Here is a 7,071-nt window from a genome sequence, read left to right on the forward strand (position 1 = left end):
CACAGTTTATATTAAAAGTATCACTAATAAATTGGAGAAGCACTATGCATCTATATCCATTATTTCCTGCTGTTCAGTGTTTAAAACATAAAGATGATAGATGACAGAAGATAGATAGATGATAGACAGGTAGATGACAGACAGATAGATAGCTTTAATTCATGCTATACTATGATCTGATTTGCTCATTTTATGGTATTGTTCTTTTTATTTTACCAGGGTGCACAGCTCACCCCCCCTTGAGTAACTCACTTAAATACAGAAAGGTTTTAGTGCTCACTAGAAAACATTAATTATCCATAATACTGTTCTAGCAGGGCATTTTGGTAGGCTGTTAGAATCTATGGTTCAGTGTTCAGAGAGAAGCCATAAATATGGAAAATTCTTTCTATCCCTGAAAAGACATGGTACACTAGTACATGGGTGTGTTTTATTTTGATCCTGACTGATTTGACTATCTAATTTGACTCTGTAAAATGTACAGACTTTTTAACCTGCATTTGGCTTAGTTTCTTCACCTATGAGATAGGGACAAAAACTACAAGAGAAAGGTTACTGCAATGACAGAATGAAATAAAAAACTTCTTACTACACAGTATATACAGTATAGACTCAATAAACAATAACCATTATTAAACTGAGATTTTAAACACAACTCTAGTATATTGCAAAGCACTTTTAACTAAATATGAAGCACTCTCCTGCATTCTTACTTGAATAACTTTAAACAAATAATTTAAACCCCTAGAACCTTGGTTTCTCCATTTGGGGAAGTATAAAGTTTAAACTCCAGGTTAGACTAGAAACAAAATAAAAATAAAAATAGTTCCTGCTGTAAATTCTTATATTTTTGTAGATTAGATATCAAGTTTGCATTGAAAAATTTCAGTGTAACCACAGTGTCTTTCATGATCTTAGATTTGGTGTTTATTTCTTGGATGACTGCTTTTGTAAAGGATGCCTAAAGATAAAGAGAAAGTGATTAAGAAGTTCTCAAATAATCTTGTGCCTTACACCCCAAGCTGATGAGGTTCACAGTCTTGTAATTAAGTTAATAATTGGATCTCATTTCTGGTTTATGTCACAGTTGTTAGAAATTCATGTCTTCTACATTTCGTATTTCAATGGTTTCTTACTCTAAGCTCTTCTCTCTTTTCTCTAAGTAATTGTATGCAGATAATTCTGTTCCTGACTTTCCTGGTTGATACTGCATTCCCCAGTCTCTAGTAAAGTACCTTGAATACTCATTGATTAATTGATCAAATACTCTCAATTCAATTAGTTCCAAACATATTTACTTAGAGTGTTATTTGTGTTCTAATTCCCTAAAATAAACTCTAATTTCCACTCTCTAGTTAATCTAGCACGTTGGGTCACTCAACATTTCTGAATATCACTAAATTCTGGGAATATAAGAGAATTTTTAAATGAATCATTAAATGCATACAAAATATGATGACTGATAACTAAATAGAAGTAGAGATAAGGACAATATTTTTCACTTAAATGTGTTTGGACACCAAAAAGAAAACAATTTTAGAAGTCTAACCCAATATATATCATACAGGTTACAAGTATTTGAAAATCCCAAGGTTGAAAATACTTATTAAAATTAAAATACAGTAGACACTTCTCAGTAATTTCCTTGTTATGTGGAAGAAAGGGATAACATTCACACATTTATTCCAATGTCTATGTTATGAATGGGACTAAGCACGATAGGTAAAGGGTCTCATTGTCTACGGTACCTCTGGGTTGGTTTCATATTGCATTAATACACATCTAACTCATCTTAATCTGCTTTACATATGTTATATGATGCTTAGCATTGCAGACAAAATAAAAGTATCTGTATTTTATTCTCTGGAAAATTAATTTCTCATTCTTTTAGGGCCAAAATTTGATCTCAGTATTTCTGATCTTGCTTGTGTCCTCAACTAAATAGAGTAAAATAAGAAACACTGTACACTATCAATGGTTAGAAATTGTTTCATAACTGAATTCCATGTTCATATAAGAGGTATTTCAATAAAAGGTATTTCAATCCAAAGCACATGGTTCTGGGTAGTAAGTATGGGGTAAAAGCAAAAGAAAATCTGCATTGTGTGTGCTTATTCCAGCGTTGAGAATTCTTACAGGGAACGCTCTATTATAGTTTCTTTTCTCTGATTATGAAGCCTGTCTTTTCAGTTCAAAAGCCCCCTGTGATTTGAGAGTACAAGGAAATCGTCCACTGGTGAAGTGACTTGCCAGATCACTGAAGTTCAATCTAAGCATGGAAGGCAGCTCTGGAGAGAGCAACGCAGCTATGGTCTGTGAAGATATCTATATACCCTGAGCTGGTAGGAGGTACAGAGAAGTGATGGCAGAACCACGGGGTACCTTTGATTCACAACAAGATACTGCCTCTTTTAGAATGAAAAGCCACCTGCTGTTTGCCAAAAGGTACTACTTACTGATTATTGCTTTACATATTAATGCAAAGAACCCTTGGAAGTAGTCTCCTGTGCAGCTACTGAAAGTCAGTCTTTCACCTGACTCCAGTAGGGCAAACTTAAAAAAAAATATTTTGTACAGCCAGTGGAGAAGGCTTCCTTCTTTAAAGAAATCAGAGCCGTCTGCTGGGGGCAATGAAGGGGTGACGATATAGGGAGTACTGAGCTGCTTATTGCCAAGCAAAGAAAAATGCTAATAAGATCCATGCTGAGAAAAGCTCTCACTCATCAGGGTGCACCACTGCAGACAGTAAGCTTAGGCTGGGAACTGCTGTTAGCCAAAACTGGAGAAAGTCTAACGAGAATTGTGCCAGAAAGCATCTCTAGTCACCCTATGAATTGCTGTCTGGGGGCCTGAGGTTTGCTGTATTGTTTTTGAAATGATTTACACAGCAACATTTACCTGGTGAACTTGGTAAATCTATCAGTACATGATCAAGATATACTTATATTGACAAGTTATTTGCTGAGAAATATAAAATGCTAAAGAATAATTATACGATTTGATTAATAATGAAGTGCGTGAATGCAGGCACACTAATTATATACATAATAATCTAGTGTTTGCTCCATGAGGTTCTGAATCTCAATGAAATGGGATTAATATGAGACTAAAGAAAATCTGAAGAGAGTAGTTTCCTGGCTTTTCAAATGAAAGGCCATAAGAAAATTTGCTCCCCTCCATTTTGACAACACAGCAATGTATACCATCCATAACTGAGGCAATCTGCAAACAGGCAGACCCTCAATATTTTTTGTTTCAGGAGAAATGAAGCCGATAATAGCATAAGGCATCCAATTCAAAAGTAACTGGATTGCATGCTGATAATTGTATCATTCTTGTTATTTTAACACTGCCGCTGGCTTATGCATTTCCGGTCAGGCACATGTACAAGAGAGCACCAGGTCGTGATCGATGAAATGTTAGAGGAAACTGAGCACAGTGGAGTCCCTGATATTGCATAAGAGACATGGGTTAAGACGTGCTAATGCACACAGTTCATTTTAATTGCCAATAACTATTGGGATTATCTGATAAACATGAAAATTATTTTTACCTTTCTATATAAAATCCTGATTTAAAACATGCCTTCTAGTGCAGTCAGGGAGAAATTAATAGAGATGCAGTTTAGGGTAGTGAAACATTGAGAAATTTGAATCATATTCTCTATTCTTTTGCTAATTAGCTTCCCTTGGGGCAATGACTTCACCTGCATATGCTGCACAATTTCTGCTTTAAATAAAGTCACCATTCATTAAAATTTCAAACCTATAATAATGTGTGGATTCTGTGTATAGGCAGAGAATTCAGTTTCTCCTTCACTCATTTGATAGTTCAAAAATAGAATGAGTGCTCTAAGCTTTTTCAGTGTGTGTGTGTGTGTGTGTGTGTGTGTGTGAGAGAGAGAGAGAGAGAGAGAGAGATCCGGAAATGCCCTAGCTGTGAAAATTTCCTCATAATCAGTGTTGGGTTTTCTACCTCTCAGTTAATATGACTTTCCTCTATGTTTTTCATACCGATTAAAAAACCTGCTTAGGATTCAGATAGGAAATTTTATTCAGAAGCACATTTTAACTTCCAATTCTCCACCTTAAATTTAACTGATCCATTCAAAAGTACTGGTCTGTACCCTGTAAAATAAGTACTGCAGTGGGCACGTGTTAAAAACAACAAGAGAAACTTTACTCAAGACTATTGCAATAAGGCAGAGAGATTGAACTCAACTCCATTGAAGCAGAACACAGGGGACTTTAAGCCTGGGATGAGTTAGTGGAGAAGTACTAGAGGACTTCATGGGGTAGGCTGGCCAACATGTTTGGACCATCTATGTTCACTAATTGTCCTGTATCTAAGTTAGGCTCCTACCCTGCCACAGGGAGTAGGAAAGAGGGGCCTTATGTTTCTTGATGGTTACATGTCAAAGGGATGGCTCCCAGGTCATTGAGAAAGACAGTCCTGGGTTGTAGAAGATTTGCATCTCCAAGGGGCAGAGAAAGAATGTACAACTGCAAGTTTTCTAAAGTAACTGCTCTAAGGAAAGGGAGGTGGAGGCTTAAAGTCAGGAAGAAGCCTGTCTAAAGTTTAGTCAAGCTGAGGAGAATGTTAAGGCCTCACAAGAAAAGCCCCCTTTCTCTCTCCCTCCCTCCCTCTCTCTCTCTCTCACACACACACACACACACACACACACACACTCACACACACGGATGGGTTGATCATGCTGATAGGAGAGGAAGACCAGCCAGAAGACAACAACTATGACATCTGAGCCCTTCTGTCAAATCTCCTGACACAAAAACTTTTTCTCTGGCAGAGAGGTCTAAGTGAAGGAATATGGGAGGAAAGAAAAGTCAGAAATGTTCTCTGAAAAACTGCTTCCATTTGAGGAATATGCAAAGTCCCTGTAAGCTAAAAGAGATATTAAAACTTGGGAATTATCACTCATTTTTAATTCCAAACCATAATCAAAGTAAGAACACATGGGGGTCTATATAAAATAACACCCTTTGCTACTAATTATGTTACCTCTGTCATTTCTTTGTCTGTTTCTATTGAATTTTTCATCTCAGTATGAATAATATTTTTCTTTGTATATTGGGTGATTTTTTAATTGGATGTTGGACTCTTCTGTGTACATTTAAATATTTTGGTATTTTTTTTTCTGGGACCCAGTTATTCTTCTTGGAAACAGTTCAATCAATCTGAGATTTACTTTTGAGGTTTTATTAGGTAGCGTTATGATAGCCTTGAATTTAAGGCTAATTTAGCCCCATTACTGAGGCAATACCTTTTTTTTTTTAAATATTTATTTATTTATTTGTCCGCTTCGGGTCTTAGTTGTGGCACGCGGATCTTCGTTGCAGCATGCAGGATCTTTCCTTGTGGTGTGTGGGCTTCGGAACGTGCGGGCTCAGTAGTTGCGGTGCGTGGGCTTAGTTGCCCCACAGCATGTGAGATCTCAGTTCCCTGACCAGGGATTGAACCCACGTCCCCTGCACTGGAAGGCAGATTCTCAACCACTGGACCACCAGGGAAGTCCCGAGGCAATACCTTTCTGAGTTCTCCGCTGGCTACCTTGTGTTAGGGAGACTTGCCAGGTGTGTGTGGTCTCCAGTAATTTTTGTATCTACTTCTCTGTGGTCCTTCATATAGTTCCTTCCATGCACACAAAGACTCAAGGGAAATCTCTGCAGATCTAAGGACTGTTCCTCTCTGTGCAAGCCTTTCCCTTCTGGTAGTTTGCCTTCCTGTACTGTGAACTCAACAAAATCTCTGAGCTGGCTCTCTTTGAGCTCCCCCTCCTGCACTGTGGCTTAGAAACTCTTTATGTAGTGAACTAGGCACTTGTCCTCACTTGGTTTATTTATCTTCTATCAGAGTTTACTGTCCTGAGCTGTCTTTTGTCCAATGGCTGAAAACCATTATTCCATATACTTTGTATATTGCTTTAGTTATTTAATGTGGAAAGATAAATCTTATCTCTATTACTTTGTCATGACTATAAATCTCATCATTCGTATCCTACAGTGCATGTGTGATGTATTTAGAAAGCAAAGTGCCAAGGTAAATATTGGTAAAAGTGAATCTAAGAGAAGCAATAAATATTTATCATATAGTTGCCCCAGGATTTGATTTAGAACAATGAAATATTTGGACTGTACAAAATAACACTGGCTACACTTTGTTCCATAGAACATATGCTTTGAAAAATATTAGATGTTTGTGTGGGGATAATATTTTCAAATATGCACTGGAAACGATACCTTCTAAATCTTATTGTTGAGGAGTCATCATAAGCATTTGGATATTTAGCACCTGTGTGACCTTAGATAAGTCATTTATCTCTCTCTGTATCTGTTTTCTCATCTTTTAAATGGCAATGACAATAGTATCCCCCTCATTAGATTGTTCTAAAGATTAAATGATTTCAAACTTAGAATTATTTCTACTTCCTTGAATTTTATCAATAAAAGAGGTAAAAAAAGATTAAAAGATTTCTTAAATATAAAGAGATTATAACTACATGACATACAGTAAGTGTTATGTAATGTTCACAATACTTTGTAGTCTGACAAGTCCTGCAACTAAATTCATATACACACATATAACTGTGTAGATTATTTTAATAAACACACCTATGTATGAAGAGGAGACTTTCACCTTGGAACATGTGTTATCTTTCAGATCAATATGTTTTGAGAAGCACTGACACAAAGAAAAGGAAAGACTAATACATATTCTCCTGATTATTCTCCATAAATAATATTTTTTTAAAAATAGGGAAATCATTCTTTTTCTTGTTCTGCCAGTTTTAATGAGATATAGTTGACATACAGCCCAGTATATGTTTGAGGTGTACAGCATAATGATTTGACTTACACATATCATGAAATGATTACCACAATAAGTTTAATGGTCATCCATCATTTCACATAGATACAAAATAAAAGATAAAGAAAAAAAATATTTTTTCCTTGTGGTGAGAACTCTTAAGACTTACTCTCTCAACAGCTTTCATATATAACCTACAGCAGTGTTAATCATATTAATCATGTATATTGCATCCCTAGTACTTAT

The sequence above is a fragment of the Balaenoptera ricei genome, chromosome 4, assembly GCF_028023285.1.
Source record: "Balaenoptera ricei isolate mBalRic1 chromosome 4, mBalRic1.hap2, whole genome shotgun sequence".
NCBI classification, from domain to species: Eukaryota; Metazoa; Chordata; class Mammalia; order Artiodactyla; family Balaenopteridae; genus Balaenoptera; species Balaenoptera ricei.